Genomic DNA, 18,079 nt, shown 5'->3' on the forward strand with positions numbered 1-18,079 from the left:
TGTTGCTTTTTGTTATTCAGTTTTCACTTAATACAACATTATCTTGTCAACATTAAATTCTGGGCCAGTTCACTGAGGTATTATCTACTATGGGCGAATAGTATCATCATCTTTGTTACAGCTAACTTAATCCTCAAATGCATGGATCTTTGAAACCTACAGCCTGTATTAGAACAGTTTGTTAATATTAAAAAAGTGTTATTTTCATAATTCTGCTCTAAAAATCAATTGAATTACACACAAGATATTCCTAATATTCATTTATGAATTTAAACACACAGTATGTACAGTAGGAATAGCTGAAATATGTTTGCCACAAAAACAAACCAGTCAATTATGTCATACCTACATGTTAAGAATTCATCCTGCAGTCCTGTCACATATCATTATGTTAATGCTGTCCTTTACATGGTTGTCTCTTACAGTGACTGAAATTAACATGCAACATTTATAGAGTAGATGTATTTGCTGTCTTTGTACTGCCTGACATTAGCTGTTCCAGTAAGATGCAGCTGGTCCCACATTGAGACTCCTGAAGCAGCATCTGGGGGGGGGGGATTCAAAGCTACTGATCTGGCAGTCTACAGAAAGGTACCGGATTCCAGTGGGGTACGGGGGCATCCTGGGAGGGGGAAGTGGAGTTCAGATAAGCTCTTTTTCTTAATCAGCCTCAGCCTCATGTTACCGTGAATCAAGCTGTTCTCTGCAAATATCCCCCACACTGTTTCGGTTAAATATATGCCACCTTTCTGCAAATGCGCAGTCGCTCTGCTCTTTCTCACAAAATACTACAAAAGATACAAGATGTAGGTTCATTCTCACAGTCAGGCTTTACTTTGTCAGTTCTGGCAATAAAACCCTGTTGCTTTTTTTGTGTTGACCTTTTTAAAGAATGCACAGTTACAAAAAACACATGACAAACACACTGTCAAGTGCAATGACATGCACTATATATTTTTCTGCAAGCCATATTTACAATTTCTTCTTTTTTCTTCTGCGAGTGGGTGTTTTAGGTTGTTTTCTCTGAGGGCATTTCAGTTTGGGTGTCATCTCCAATCATACTTTAATTATGATCAAGGGCTATACAAAGCATTCTTGGCTCCATTATGACAAAAGTGATTACTTTGAAATTCATATCCTGACATATTCTGCACCACCTAGTCGAAGGCTATAAAAAATACAAGGACTCGTCTATTCCTCCTGATTTAAATAATCACTTACATTATTGGTTGTTTGTCCTAATAGTAGTCCAGCAGTACAGTGATTCAAACTGAAAAAGGAAAAGGTGAAGACTAAAGTTTCCTTTCAGCTCAGCTCATCACCTCTCTGAGCCCCTTTTCAGAATCCTCTTTGCTCTCATGTCTAATTAACTCTAATAACAACGGAAGAATATTGGATAATTCTCTCCTGAATGCTGCCCAGACACAGACCACAGACACTGTTGAGAGCTGAAACCTCAGTACCAATAAATCTCATGGAGATTATGCAGCCATATAGCTTTTATTCATGCATTGCTAATCCAGAGCATAAATAAACCTCTTTTCATCAGCTGTTCAGCTACAGTAATAAAAGAATAATGAGAACAGAAAGTAGGCGCTGTTAAATTGAATTCTTACATTATCAACATTACAAGCAGTGTCTCATGAATATAAAGACTATGACCTCAAGTTAGGGATCATTATAAAGCAAACAGGCACAAATATTTACAAAAAATCAATAAACCAAAATCGTTGCTGTTTCCTCTTCCAGTGTAACACAAACTCTGCTCAAAAAATAAACGAATGAGTAAAATGCAGATTATCTTGCTTGTGGCTATTCAGCTCCTAAAATGTTGCTGTTTTCGTTCTCTGTTTCTCCAGGGGAAGTCACCTCAGGGAAGAAGTCCATTTAAATTAAAATGGAGGCTATTTCAGGAAAAAAGGAATAATTGACTGAGCTTTGAGGAATCTGAAAAGATTCATGAATTTCAGACCAACACTGAATTTATCCAGGAGCCTCAGGGTTTAGCAGTGTGTATTAGATCATTTTAAATTCAGGTGAGGTATCCCCCTGATCCATTCACGCAACTTTCAACACCCTGAAAATTGAAGTGTATGTTTGTGTGTGTGTTTATTTCGAAAAGAATAGGAGAAAGTATATTCCTGGGGCTCATGTGTTGATCTGCATCATCTGCTCATTAGTGCAAAGTTAACCAAGAGAGACAAAGACAAATATCAACATCACATTGCTACTCGCTTATTCCAATATTCCTCGAAGGTGTGAGGCAAGTGAGCATCAGTGTTTCAAAGGTATACATAATTAGTCATCACGTCTTGTTGACAAGTGAACACATTTTTTATTGCACGGCAGATTGCACACATTTTGTTTGTCATGATAAAAAGGTATTAATCTGTCACCTGGATGCACCATGTAAAAGTTTGATGTCTGAGATTAAATGTTTTGGATAACAAGTGGAAGCTGCAGGCAATTAGACTTCAAAGTGGCGATTCAGTTCTGACTGCTTGAATAGCTTTCACAAAAGGGTTTAATGGGTGCAACCCTCCATTAGCTTACTTTTCTGTTTTTGTTTTCTAGTTTGGCTTTTATTTATTGTGCTATTATCAGATTGGAATACTTATTCAAATAAAAAGATGAACAAAAAATGAATTCATTCATCTTCCATTCAAATATCTTCAAAGTCGGAAACACACATTCCCAGAAGAAAACGCTTTTATCCGCTGCAATGAAGAGTTGATTTGAAGATTTGCCAGCTGGTCAGATGAAACACCATACACCTAGTGTAATGGCATAAAGGTCAAACTACAAGTAGCAAATGTGGGCAGTTCATTAGTGAGTCAGCGCTCTGGCGGGTCATACTAGGGAGTTGCTTTTATTTGAGTGGGAAGGTTGTAGGTTAGATAGGATGGCAGAGGCCAACATTCCATGCTGGGTAAACACCATTAACATGGTACATAATGAGAAATCTGTCAATTCAACTGTTCTTTTTTTCACACTTCTGTCAGATGGGGGATGTTGTTCATTTACAGTCCACTTGAGGTCCTCAGTCCATAACCAATCATTGGAGGATGGGAGAAAAAAAACAAAAAAACAAAACAGGAAATTATATGCAATGTATATGATAAAATAACTCATATAATTACATATACCAAACATTTTATAAATATACAAGTGGGAGGTTTTTAATAAGCTATTGTTGAGAACAGATGAACATTATACCAGGATATTCCTTGAACTTCATGTCTGTCAGTTTTCCTGGCACATAAAGGACACCAGACTTACACATCTTCTCTGAGGCTTCACCCATAAGCACAGCCTGTAGCTCCAACACACTGGCCAATGTCAGATTAACATTTAATTCAGAGCTGCAGAATGTCTCTGAAGTGCCATGTAGTGTAAGACTGTGTTTTTCATGACATGGATGAAGCCTTCATCCTGGGTCCCAATTGACATAGGGCCTGTTAGTGAATGAGGATCAAAATAAAGCAATACAAACAAAGAAAAAACACAGGAAAATCTGGCCAGTACATTTACATTAACTGATGGTTTGATGGTGAACACAACAGCAGATAACAAATGGACCTGCGCATGCACAGAATCTGCTCTATTGGTTTTACAGGAATTCAGAAGAGTGGCTTATTTCCTGTATGAGACTTCTGAACCTCAGGGACTTTTTATTATTGGGTATTTTATTGAAGTGGGAAGAAATCGTGTAACTATTTAATTTAAACTGGTGCAATATAAATGCAATGGCTGAGATATTCTGCTTGATTTTTAAGAGTAAAATTATTCCCTTCTCTGGGCTCTTCCACCCCCACATACTAACCCTGTGTATTAGCACTGTGCTTTTTGTGAAGAACACTCATGGATGTAAGCTTAAAACATTCTGGTTGGTGAGGAAAGAAAAACAAGCCAACATGAGGTGAATCTTTGGGCTTGGCTGGTAAAAATAGATTATTATCATGTCCTAATTAGGACCAGTCGTGTCAGTCTGAAATTAATAAGAAGAAGCCTGAGACAACTGCCCCTCATCTTGACTTCATGAAAATAGTATATACTTCTGAGTGTGTAGGTTTTTTTTTTGTTTGTTTGTTTTTTTACATTTTCCCCAAATATCAAAGGTACACAAGGTTATATCTCTGTATTGCAGAAAGCAGCATGAGTGCCACCTCTGAAGCTTCTTTTTTTCATAAAAAATAACACGTCCAGCCCTTCAAACATAAACACAGTCACACTTTCCTGTAACTGTGGCACAAGAGCTCACATGCAAAGGGTAATGAAATACATCACATGCACCCCACCCCATGAAAACCCCCCCACATCAAACAGCGCCAGCCCTAAGGATAAAAATCAAAACAGAGACAAGAAATGAGATGTGATTTATGAAATCCCATGCCTCTCATCAAAGAAGAAAAAGAAATCATTCTTGTAGTGCATACTTGTTCAAAGAAACATCAGTCAGAGCAGGGAAACTTAAAATTAGCCCTCTAAAAATCACTGTAAGACAGAACATCATGTTATGGCCTGGGAGTGGTTTAAAATAATCACATCTGAAAGGAATACATTCCAACACTGGATTAAAGATTTGCTTAATTGTAATTCTGCAAACTCTATTTAAAATGTGCCAAAATTAACACCCCCCCCCCCCCCCCCCCCCTTACCTATGTAAGTCTCTAGCCAGGAGGATTATTTGTTATTAAAGTCCATGTAAATCATAGACCTCCCCCATCATTAATGAAAATAGCTGTGAGGAGGTGTAACCATAATACTTATTTAATTTCCAGTGTTAACCTACTCACCAACTTAAGCAGTTCCAATCAAAATTGGTTTGTTAAACATAAGATCCCTCTCAAACAAGTTATTCATCTGTCATGAATTTATTCTATCCGACTGCTTAGATGTTTTCTGATCACTGAAACCTGGATATGTCAAGGAAATCTTTCATCACTAATTGAAGCAACTCCTCTTGGCTACTAACATCTTAATCATCCGAGGGCATTGGGGTGCAGATGTGGCCTAGCAGTCATCTTCAAGGAGAAACATAAATGCTCTCCAACTCCCTTATACCTCCTTTGAATATCTCAGCTTTTTAGTCACAGGTAAAACCCCTATGCTCTGTGTTTTAGTCTACAGACCACCTAAACTAAATACAGCTCTTTGGGAGTACTCAGAGCTTCTATGTATTATCAGGCCATTGTATGATAGGATTCTGCTTTTATGTGATTTTAATATCCATATATGATGCCCCTCCAACATCTTAATAAGATCATTCCTAAACCTATTTGAATCATTTGGCTTTATTCAGTCAGGCAGTGATGCTACCCATTCAATGGGTTTGTTCCCATAAACCTGGTTGTAGAGGACACTGGTATGTCAGATCATAATACCATTAGATTTCAGGCTAGACTGTCTGCCTCTGAAATTTTGAGAGAATACATGTGTATCTATCAGACAGTTAGGGAAGCAAGGTCATCCTATTTCTCATATCTCATCTCTCAGAACTTCTATAACGACAGAGATTTATTCAGAGTAATTCAACATGTCACCAGCTCCCCTGCCAGCCATGAGATGGAATCCTTCACTGAAAAATATGATGAATTTCCAAGGTAATAATACAGAAAACAACAACAACAACAACAACAACAACAACAACAACAACAACAACAACAACAACAACAACAACAACAGTACATCACACATAATAAATCAGCAAACATTGATGTAGAAGTTAGTATAATTTTACAAAGATAAATAAATATGAATGTGACTACATAGTCAGTGTGAGATAAGAGTATGCCATTTGGACTAAGTGCATTTTCAGGTGGGATTTAAAAGTGGAGACAGTCAAATGTCTGGTGGGAGAGAGTTCCAAAGACTTCCAAAGGTGGGAGGCAGATTGGCTGAGAGCTCTTCACCCCATGGTGTCTAAGTATTTCATTAATAAAATCTAGCGTTTTAGGTGCCAGTCATCTAACTCACTTTGAACCAATCTCTTTCATCCTTAAAAGAGATAATTCCACACTTAAATTTCTATTACAGATTTTACATACAGTATCATAAACAGGTCACTGGCTACTAGTTATATTCCTTCTTGTTTCAAACACAGCATTATGGTACAAATCATATCTCAACCACAGAACATTTTCCGTCACTATTATTAATGCTTTATCTTCCACTGCACGTCTTACCTGTGGTGTGCCACAAGGCCCAGTCTTGGGTCCATTATTACTTTCAATATGCATGCTTCCACTTGGGGACATTATTCATAAACTTCCATACAGATGACACACAGCTATATGTCCCAATAACACCAGCTGACACCAGTGGTACTCTTATATCCTCCCTCAATGAGATTAAACGTTGGTCGCCAACTATTTCCTTCAGTTATATTACAGCAAATCAGAGATTGTTTTATTTAACTCACCAGGATCCTGGCAAAGGTTACTGTCTAGTTAAGGTGCTGGAAGCTGAAGTAGAGGGCCATGTTTATCACATTGCCCACAGATCTGCTAGGTGAAGCACAGCGGGTCCAGCAGTAAGTCTGTGATGGTATTAAGGTGGCACAGTACAAGGTGCTCAAACGACATCATTTCCACAAAGGTCATTGCAATTGAAGGCCGTAGTAATGTAGTCCTTTGGTCCTTGATATTTTGTGGATGGGGATGAAAATCTTGAAGCAGGCGGGCATGGGAGCGCACCTTTGACCAAAGTGTCCAGTAATGCCAGAGATGGGTTGAGAAAGTTAGTAAATAAATACAAAGAAGTTCTTTACCTAATGTTCATGAGCTCTTCTGTGGTGAAATAGCTCCAGGTACTGTAGCAAAATGCTCAATTTACAAGATAAAAACAAGACAAAACAATGTGCACCCACCCATTGAGGCAGCCATATGCAGCATTGTGGTCCTTACTTGTTTCTGTTGTCAAGATGGATTGTAAAGCTCTGGACTCTGAGGCACAACATGACAAATGACTTTCCTCACAATATGCTCAGAATCAGTCATCATGATGTATGCCTCCATTGCCCTTTCATATTCAAATGAGGAAAATGTTGACTACAGAGTCAGGGCAGCAGTGGGAAGAAGGACTCACTCTGTGTAGATCATCATGTTGTCTTGGCCCTATTGCCACATCCTACTTTAGGGGTTGCATTCTTCAGTGTCCTTCAGTTTAAGAGATATTTTCAACTTGTTATGGTACGTTCGTAAATACCATGTGACCCTGTTTTGGTTCAGGTGGTTATTGGTTACTGGTGGATATCATATTGGTAAGTAAGTAAAAAAGCAAGTAACTATTACTTGAGACACATGAGTAAAAAGTACAATATTTATCTTTAATGTAGTGTGATGATGATGAAAAAGTAGCATTAAAATGGAAGTACAAGTGCCTCAAAACAGTACTTAAGTATAGTTGAATAAATGTACTTAGTTACATTCAACCACGGCTCCATGGTTTGTTCTTGTTAACAGCCTAGATGTTTTATTAATCACATGGCATCACAGATTAATTCTAGTTAATATGCTTATTAGTTTTCTTGCTAAGAGTTAGAAAAGTAAATACCACATCCGTATGGTAAATATAAAGCTATATAGCCAGGAGATGGTTTGCTCAGCTTAGCATAAAAACTGGAGGAAAGGGGAAATAGCTTATCCAAAGGTGAAAAAAATTGCTGCAGCCCCTGAACTAGGACAGTGCCATAGTGTTAGTAGTTATTGTCATACTGGTCAGTATCACAGAGCTAAGTAGCCTACATACAGTAAGTAAAGGTTACAGACTGAGATAGTGGTTTACCTGTGCCGACATCCAGCTGCACATATAGCAAAACTGAGGAAATTAGCCACTTTTTTGAAAAGACTGCTCCTGGAACTGTAGAGAAAGAGATTAGTAACAGTGATGATTGTATCTGAAATGCGCAACTTTTGGGTTGTCATGCTTTTATCAACCTTATTTCAAAAGCAGGTTTCTTATATAACCAAACATAAATAATACATTTCTAAAGCATGGTCTTGAATAGCTTTATATTAAATTGAGGTGAATTGGTTTAACTTAACTTGAAGTTATACTTTGAAATGTAGGTTTCAGTGCAGTTTTCTTGATTCCTGTGTGTGTTTCCTTCACTGTGTGAAGGCATTACCTCCTCCACAGCTGCTAGATGCAAACCTCCCTCTACTTTCAAACTGCTGTTCTCAGTAAAGATAATGTGTCACCATAAAGAATATTGCATAAGGCATCCACTTATATACTGTATCAACATATATTCTTCTGTATAGGCAGACAGCAAACGGTGTAGAGAAGAGAGAAAGTTCAATGTAGTATACTGCTTATAATTACTTACATTATTTGGGTCCAGTCAGAGCATGTGTACACCTGAGTTGCATTACTGAAACTAAAGGTGAGCATTTGCACTGCTGTTGTAGCGCTGCATGTGGTTTAATTCTGACAAACATAATGGAAAGCAAAACAGAGAAGAAACATTTATGGAACTTTGTGGAGTTCACGTTGCATATCTTGGACATAATGTCAGTGAGGTTAACTAGAGCTTTTATGTGACTTTAAAAGTAATAGAACATATCAACAGGAAGTAATCAAAGCTACTCAGTGTCACAACTCTCTTTAGATAATTGAACTAACTACATGACACGTGTAAACAGGATTATTACAGGGAGTTTTCACCTTCACAATCATGCAAATGGCATAATCACACTAATGTCTAATGTTTTAATCACAGTATCGGTCTTAATTGCACTTCTGTGCTCATGTAAACGTAGCCATTGACTAACTCATACACACACCCTGTTTCATTTTAGTATCACTGTGTTCCAACAATTATGAAGGTCCAGCTGCTCCAGAAACAATTATCTGTTCTGTAATTACAATGTCTACCTGTATGAAATGACTTGATTGTGCATGTGTCTAAAGTGACTAAGTAACTCCTGAAACTAATTTTATTGCATTTCTCAAAATAGCTGAACCCTAAGGTAACTGGCAATACAATTATTCTCTCTTAAAGAAGTAATTGGTTCTAGCTAAAATATAGTGAGTGTCTGGAGAAACCATGAGGGAGACCCACATGTCCCTGCTATTGTCTGTTGCTGTTATTATCTCATTTGGAAAAATCAAGGAACAAGGAAGGCAGTTCAAGTATCCCACAATTACATCACACCAACAAATACTTTCCATTACACAACACTTAAGTGAGTCATCCACAGCAACAACCAGGAAGTCAGGGGAATTGATTAGCCAAGTGTTTAATCATTAATCAGACATCGTCTTTTGCCTACTAATAGTGAGCGGAGGTACTCAACTGAAGCATTTCAGAAACAAAGAACATCTTTAATCATGAGTAAACATCTTAATGATTTACCACACAGAATGTGTGTTTTGGCACAAAGCCATTTGCTGCTTAAGGGACATCATCTGTGGCAGAGCCGAATGAAGCCAGTAAAAGCTGACGGGGAGAAGTTCCCTATTACAGCATCACTAATACTGTAGATGAACATATTGATACACAGGGCTATGCAGGAAAAGCCTGAGGTAGAGGCTCATGTATAGAATAACATTTGTTATTGTCATACAAATGAGAGCTAAACATTTCTTTTTGATGTAGATACATGCACCTATCCAAGTTTTAAACTTTAAAATACGTTATATACCTTAGAAGTTTATTAGTGAACTTAAATCTTTATCCATATAAGCGGCATCGCTCAAAAAAATAAGAAAGTTGGTCTGATGTACCATAATGTCTTTGGCGATCCCCTGGCTTTTCATCTAGCATCATGCTCAGGTCAACATTTTCATTTGACTGATACTATAGTTTATGGCTGAACACCCTCAGATGTGTATGATTAAACCCAGCTGCAACTTCCTCAGCTTAAGGCTGAAGCCAATGCAAAAGTACCTTGAAGTGCAATGCAAGCATGTAGTTCCCAGTCTGAAAAGTGAAGCCAATGCCAACGGAAGTGCCTTTATCCTGCTTTCTCTCTAATAGCCATCACGGGGTGACTCCACTGACTCCAAACAGTCTTTTGGCCTAGAAGTCCATGAAAAAATTACTTACTTGATTTATTACCTCAGTAAACAGTTTCCTACTGACTTAATGGTCTCAATCGCTAGTTTCAAGTCTTCTTCAATACAGCAATGGTGTTTATGTTGTAAATTATGGTCCCATTTAATTTAAATGTGATGATAAAGCAGGTCTATCCAGGCACTCTTATAAGCATGCTGGTGGTCTGTTTTGGAAATCATTTCTCCGTTAATAAGCTTTGAAGACATATCTATGTGTCAATGTCTGCGATGTGGGTATTGATTGAGAACTGTGATTGACAGTGTACTCACAGAGCCGCTAGCATGGCTTTAGACTTTTTGTTATGATATCAGCTGTGCCATTATGCTGTCAGTGTAAATAATCGACTTTGAGTTTTGCAGCAAGAATACAGGCAGAGTTGATTAATTAACTGGTTATTAACCATAGATCTATATCCTGGGATGAAATGAGGACTCAGGGAATTTAGAGAGTGTGTTTAAGGCTGTTCCAGGCGATAGATTGTGGAACTTCCTTTGCTATTTTTTGGTATGCAATACAACTGTCTGTGACATGTCACGCATTTTTAATGATACTGTAATATCATTAAGTTCCTCTCCGTCTTCTTAACAACCAATAAACTCAACTGCACTTAAAAGTAAATATGGAAAATTACTGTTCTGAACATTAAACCACATCATACTCATAAATATTTTCAGGAGCTACCAAAAATGTCACAGCACAGTTTGTTCAGTTGATCTTACAGTAGGGATTAAAAAATCTGGACAGTTTTGTACAATGTGACCCTTTAAGTATAAGCAGTTTCTTCACTAAACCAGCTTCAGGGAAACACAGCTTTTAATGCTGGTCAGCAGTTTCAGTTTCTTAGGTCTCTCTGCAGCTGATTACTGTGAACCTTTACTGTACAGAACCTACACTACCACATTCAGTCTCTATCTTACTCTCTTTCTCAGCACTCTCACCTCCTGCATCAATCCATAGTTCACTAAATAACTCATGAGAACATAGCAGCATGCTGGCTGTAATACTGCTCGATACCTTTGATCTCTAAAAAAAACTTTTACATCAAGGTCCTAACAACACTGATCCAAGAAAACATGTCTTTCTGTGTTTCCCGTTTGAGAGCTCTGACCTTTTACTGTATATCCTTGCTATGGTGTTTGTAGATGATCACTTTGAAGTTGCCATGCGAAACCCTAATAAAAACTATCAAATACACATGCTGCTTTTCCTTACCTGTCATCTCTCTCATACTTCACTTTGTATGTACTTCACTTGTCTAAACCAAGCCCCAGCCTCCTAATTTTTCTTTGCAAGATGGTCAGTCTTTTTACACTTCTCTCCCACATGCCCAATACCTCTCACACCCTCTCAATCACCCCTATCGACAGTCCACTCAGACAACATAGTCACCAGGGCGAGTGGACTGTCTATGAGGGACAAGGGTCTATCTGACATTCCCTTCTCATCACTCTCTTAGCCTACCTTATTTGTCAGAACTGGACTGAAGGTATGCAGTCATCAAGCATCTCAGATCTACCCAAAAGGCAAGCCAAAGACAGACAGCCCATTTTGTTCAGGCAAAATGTCAGTTCTTTTCCACAGAAGACCGTGGAGGATTGGTTCCTATATGTCCAGTGTGCTTCACATTGGACAGCCTATAGAAGCTGACAGTGAGGCTGCTGTGACAGATGCAGCCTGGAACTGCCAGTTGGCAGTGGGAACCATGGATGAGTATGACTCAGTAACTGAGAACGACAGAAGAGTAGCCTCTTGACATGGGCCTATCAGGACATGCATTAATGGAGAAATACACACAGATAGGTCTTATGTGAAATTTGACCATTTACTGTAAGAGGGGGGAAACATCCTGCAAAATGAGGCACTGCCTGGAGGCCATAATATTGTCAGCAGGTGGCCGGAAATGTAGAAAATATGAACTGAACTCGTGAAAAATGATTTCCTTGACTCTCGTCTGACTTTTATGAAAAATATGAATTTAAGTGGAACCTTTACAGAACATATTCACAGAAAAAAGGCACCCCCACTTGCTCTTCAGCTAAACCTTTCTACTGGTGCAATTTGACATTTTGGAAAATAGGTTTATTTAGGTTCTGTCTGAAATGCAGAACAGAAGATTGATACCACGCTCATACATATCTGTTGGTGACAGCTGCCAGTTACCTTACCTTGGTGAGCAAAAAAAACTGGAAATGGGAAAACAGCTAGCTTGACTCTGTTCAAAGTAACCATAGAGGCCTACTGGCAAGTCACTACAACATGAAATAATCACAGAACCCATGAAACCATAACTTGCTGTTTGTTTATTTGATTGTCTTCAGTTTGTATCAAAGAAGTGGATAAAATAGTGTTGAAATAGTTTTGCTTATCATAACAGAGTTTCCATTAATGATGTGTTTTCTAGCAAGTTTACCATGAAACAGCTTTTAACACCATCTGGGCTGACAGACCTGACAGTGAAAGTGAAATTCCACTGAGTGTAATGTGTATAAAGTATAGTATGTGTGTGTATTGGTTCTTCTCTTCGGGTGTGCAGCTGAAAAATCAGAATGAACCTTTGTGATCTGATATTTGCTCTGTTGCTCTGCCCCGTCAGACCTATCTGTGATGCACCCGGTTCAGTCTAAATGAAACTGACGACTTCACTGCGGTAGACAGCAGAGCCTTATCGTACACCAGCAGGGCTCTCTGTAAGTGGTGAGCAATCCGTTACTGCAGTTGCTACATACACATTCAATTCCGCAAAAACAGGCAAGCACACCTCAAGTTTCTATTGCACTTATTCACTTTGTTAAGTGCAATCAAAATACCAGCTGCAGTGGCTGTTGTAGATGAAGTGGTTTCAGCAGTCTCTTCAAGTGGCTTTTAATTGACAGCAGTTTGATCATAGTCCAACATGGGGAATGAAAAAGCACAAACTGAAGAATGAAACAAACAAAATGTTTAAACAAGCCAATTAATTTGTATAATGAGCAAAAATATAACTATAATAAAGTGTTTTCGCAGAACAATATGAAAACAGAAGTTATCAGTTATCTTTAACAGTTGTTGAAATATATCTTTTCTTTCTATTTATATATAATGAGGAGGCTGAAAACAGTCAGGGAGAGATGGAAGAGGAGGAGGTGAGAAAACATAGAAATTAGGTAGCAGACAGAGACAAATGATCACTTTGCTCCATATAATTTCTGAGCTATGTACAGTATAGGTGACTACATAACAGTATTGTGGGACCGCTACACCTCTATTATAAGTAATAAAGCTGCAACATTAGGACACACATCACTAACCTGGTGCACCACAGTTTATATAAAACTGAGGAATATGTCTTCCACTCTGCAGTTCTTTAGTCATAACAGGCACACTCCATTAAGTTAAGTTTATGAGAGTGTCAGCTTTTCAGACAGCTATTATTATGGAGAAAGGCATTGCATACAGTATGCGCAGACACACAGAGCGGGGCACAGTGTCATTATGTGTGATGCATTTATCTTTATGGGAGGCAATGGTGGGACAGCATGAGCAGAAGGCATTGAGTCTTCAATCTTTCACTCATACTAAAGAGCCAAAGAGTCATGAGTCACGAACTGGGTGGCACGGCCATGACAAAAGACCAAGCCAATTGACAAACTATTAAAAAAAGAATAACATAAGAGGAGAACCTAAACTAATAGTGGCGTGTGTAATCAATAAGATCGGCAGTGTAGGTGAGTGCATGATGGAAGAAGTGTGTAGGTGCAATTTTGTATGATGCAGAAACACGAGACAAATGCCAACCAAAAACTAAAGGATGTCTCAAGGAGGAGAGCCCACAGCTACTGATCCCCGTGAGGGTTTTTGAAGGAGTGCTGGCACATAGGGCCCCCAGGGAAGCCAGTGATGTTGATGAGACTTTGCAACGCCCACCTCAAGCACCAGCATAGACAGCAGCTTCACAAACCAACTTACAGGCAGACAGGGTTGTCAAACAAGCAAAAGAAATAACTGATTAGAAGGGAGCATCAAATATGCATCTGTTAATGTGGGGTAATGTGTAAAGTTTTAAATATATACAAATAGTAATAGCAAAATCACAAATAAATAATGAGATGGTTAACCTCTCATGAAGGGATTATTTTTAGAAAAAAGAAAGAAAAAGAAAGTAGCACCCATGGGTAATTTGACAAACATTAAACAAAGCAGAGACAAAGAAAGAAGAGGAGGATAAAGGGAGCAGAGAGGGCATCGGTGCGGAGGTGGGGCAGGAGAAATGAACATGCCGTGTGTGTGGAGAAGAGTGATTCAACCTCGTCTGTGTGACCTCTCTCTTTAGAAAAGGTGGACACACTATGAATCATACAGTACTGTGTCATTGCCACTGTGTAATTTACTAAAAAACAAATCTGCAGTGTTGTTGCAGCAGTTACAGCTCAGACAAGCAACTGAATGCATACAAAGTAAGTTTTCTCCATTGCAAACATAAATATATATGCAATCCATTTGTGTAAATGTGATGTGCTTTCAGTTATCAATTTGCTAAAATCAGCATTAAAGCATTATTCTGAGGCTCATTTTCATAGTTTTGGGCCATCATTTCTATTAACTATGATAACATCATCTTCACCAAAGCAATCACTGACATCCGTGAACGTGACAACACTTCTACAATGAAGTCTGACTTGATACAAAATATATGAGTGGGCAGACAATCAGACAGGTATTAACAAGCCTATAGCTAGTTTAAACAAAAAAGACAATCTAAACCATGTTTACAATAATCTGTTTGGGCAATTATTTTACCATTTGCCTTCTTCTCCAAATACCTTAATTTTGGCTAAACTGGAGGTATTTTTTCCCCTGCTTGAGTTCGGCATCATGTATACCCTGTTGAGTTCAGTGTTACTCTAACAGAAGATTGGAACGATGGTCAAAAACTGTGAAAAATAAGAATCAGGTTGTAATAAACATTTTGTATCAAGGTTGCAAACTGGTGTAGATGCTACACCGCAGGCATCTGTGACTTATACAGTTCGTGAGAGACATCAACTACCAACTATCAGTGCCAAGGTACTGTAGGCTGCTGCTGTGATTTTGTAAAACAAAAGACTTTCATCAGCTTTATACCTTCAGGCTGAGCAACAACCAGCACATGTCTCAATAAACCAACATGATCACTGCTTGGCAAGCATATGCCACGTGTGCGCACACAGAGCCTGTCCTGTGAGCATTCATTTGCGTGATACTGTTATCTCTTGTCCAGCTAGCAGGATAAAAGAGGTCTGCAATAAACTTCTTCTGCTTCAGTTCACTTTGTTACCTGAAATAGTCACTGCTCTGAGCCTTGAGCTCTGAGCTAAGTATTACTGGCTCACAGAGTCTCAGACTGATCCACAGCAGGGTGTGGAGTATCTGTCTGTGGCTGAAGTCAACAGGTTGTATCAGACAACACTTTATCTGCAGGATGTAAAAAGCACCATTATGTGGTTTCTGCAGTATCTATTTAGAAACTGGCAGCATTGATGTGGCTATTCATTCTTGCCAGGAAATAAATGAAACTTTTTCAGTCGTGAAAAGCCGAAAGAGAAGTGGGCTTTTTGCTTTGAGGAGCTGAATAAAAAAGTACTTAACTGCAGGCACAGCCCTACAGGTTCAGCTCAGAAGAAAAACACAGTTTAAGTAATGGTATGTTTACATTCCATTTTTTTTTCTTTTATAACTTCAAGTCTCAGTCTCTGAGGTTTTTGCTCAACACCTGAATTCTCATTAGAAAAGGAGGCAAAGCAGCAGCAATGAGATTCAAAGCCTTCCTGACTACACATACAGTATATTCTTTCTCTTTTGGTTTCTGCGGATCAAGAGAAAGTTCAATATTAGTTCAGAGATTATAAATTGAAGAGGAGAAATGGGCACATTGTGAAACGGTCCCTACTATCAGTCAGAGAGACACTACAGCACCGTCATTAAATGAAAACCGGCAAATTCTAACTCTGCCTTTTGAGGAAGTCTCATTAAAATCCTCTTATCTTAGTGAAGGGTTTCGGCTCCATTGGAGCAGCTCAGATGATAATGGCTTTAGTGACATTGCAGCCATTCTTCGCATGCTATAACGTGTATTTGTAAAAGTGGTTTAAATTGCTCTGAATATTCAACCACACTTTTATTCATAAAGCTCACACAAACAAAATGAATTAACCATATACCTGAAAACTTTTAGTCATAAAAAACATCTGGATACAGACTTTGTGAAGAGTTCTGTGCGATAGCATACTTCATCTTTGATAATAAAAAATATATCGTGACAATATATGAATCTGTGAGATGTGTTCAGAGCGGGTACAGTGCTCTTTGTTGAAGGATCTGCATTTTTTCAAGATGCTGTAAAAGTGTCACTAATATCTTATTGCAAATAGGAAAACAAGAAGGTAACCAATTAGGAGATACATCGCTCATTTACAACATGGTGCATGTCTTTTGTTTTATTTTTGTTTTTTTTCATTATTGGACAAGATATCTTATATCACTGTACTGTCTGCTACTGTTTACCATATGCCCTTCTGCCTGAAGAAACATAAGAAATACATGTGGCAACATTGAAATTCATAAAGTTAAGACTGTACTAGCAGATGGGAAACGGTAGCAGCTTTGAACCTTTACCTGGTTAGGCAAGTTATCACAATATTTAGAGAGAATATGGTAGAAAAAATCAAATTTGCCTTATTCAGTGTGCCTTTATGTATGCGGCGCACCACACTATACTGTAGTACATTTACTCAAGCACTGTACTTAAGTCAAATTTTGAGGTACAGGGGCAGCTGTGGCTCAGGGGGTAGAGTGGTTCAGCCACTAACAAAATGCAATTGTTCGATGCCACCGGTGTGAGAGTGTATGAATGGGTGAGTGAGTAGTAAAAACATTGTACTTTGGATAAAAGCGTTACATAAACGCAGCCATTTGTATTTTTATGCTACTTTTTACTTATTCTTTATTACATTTCAATGTGAAAGGTTTTTTTTTTTTTTAAAACTCCACTAGATAGATATTAGACAGCTAAACATTACTTTTAGTTTTAAGGTTAAGATTTTACATTAAGTTCATAAATTGTATTGTTAAAAATTGAATATAGTTGTTTCCAACCTTTTTAGTTGTTGCCCTTTAAAAAGCAAACAAAAGCACTGGGGGCTTCTTGACAAATATTAGATGTCTATAAGTTGCTAGCTGATTAACTAAAGTACTAAAGAAAGATTTCCCCTCAAAACTTCCCAGATGGTTTCTTCCAAGTAACAGAAATAAAATCAATAATTTATTAAAAAAACAGAAACAATTAAATTCCAAAAGACACATTTAAAGCTGAACTTTCTTTTTCTTCTTGTGTACCCCAGTAATCATCTTTCAGCTCTTCAGATTTATCTTATGACTCTGACAGGGAGGAAGGGGGGTTGGGGGTTGGACCTACCTAGGTCAGTATTATTTTTCTCCATACTTTAAATTCTTCAGTTTATTTTGCTGATAATGTTTGGTACTTTTACTTAAGTTCTTAAGTACAAGAATATTATAGTACCTTATTCATGAGGGATACACAAAATAATAATGTTATTTAGCAAGTTGAGAAAGCTGTGATTTTATCTGCCGCTGCCATATATGCATCAGTTTCTGAAATAACACAGCTCATCCCTTCCTATCTCTTTACAGGAACTTCATGTCTGCCTTTGTAATTTTCGCAAATGGTTCTGCTGTTAAACGTATGGATATTTTTTTATCTAGTAAAGACCAAACAATGTGGGTTTTAAATGTGGCTGGACAATATTATATTGTAGACAACATATATGCTTCAGTTCAGGCTAAGGGCCAGTCAAAAATACCTCTGGCTAACCAAACACTACTGTTATCTTCTATAATAAGACAGCTTTATGAACTAATCAGTCTGAGCCAGAAGAGTCTGCTTATAAATCAGAGACTGAAAGAAGTAATTAGAATATTTCCTCACATTAGCCTGTGTGAAATTGACCATGAAAGATTGATGATATCTCCTAATTTAATTGAGTC

Source organism: Scomber scombrus, chromosome 18 (genome assembly GCF_963691925.1).
Source record: "Scomber scombrus chromosome 18, fScoSco1.1, whole genome shotgun sequence".
NCBI classification, from domain to species: Eukaryota; Metazoa; Chordata; class Actinopteri; order Scombriformes; family Scombridae; genus Scomber; species Scomber scombrus.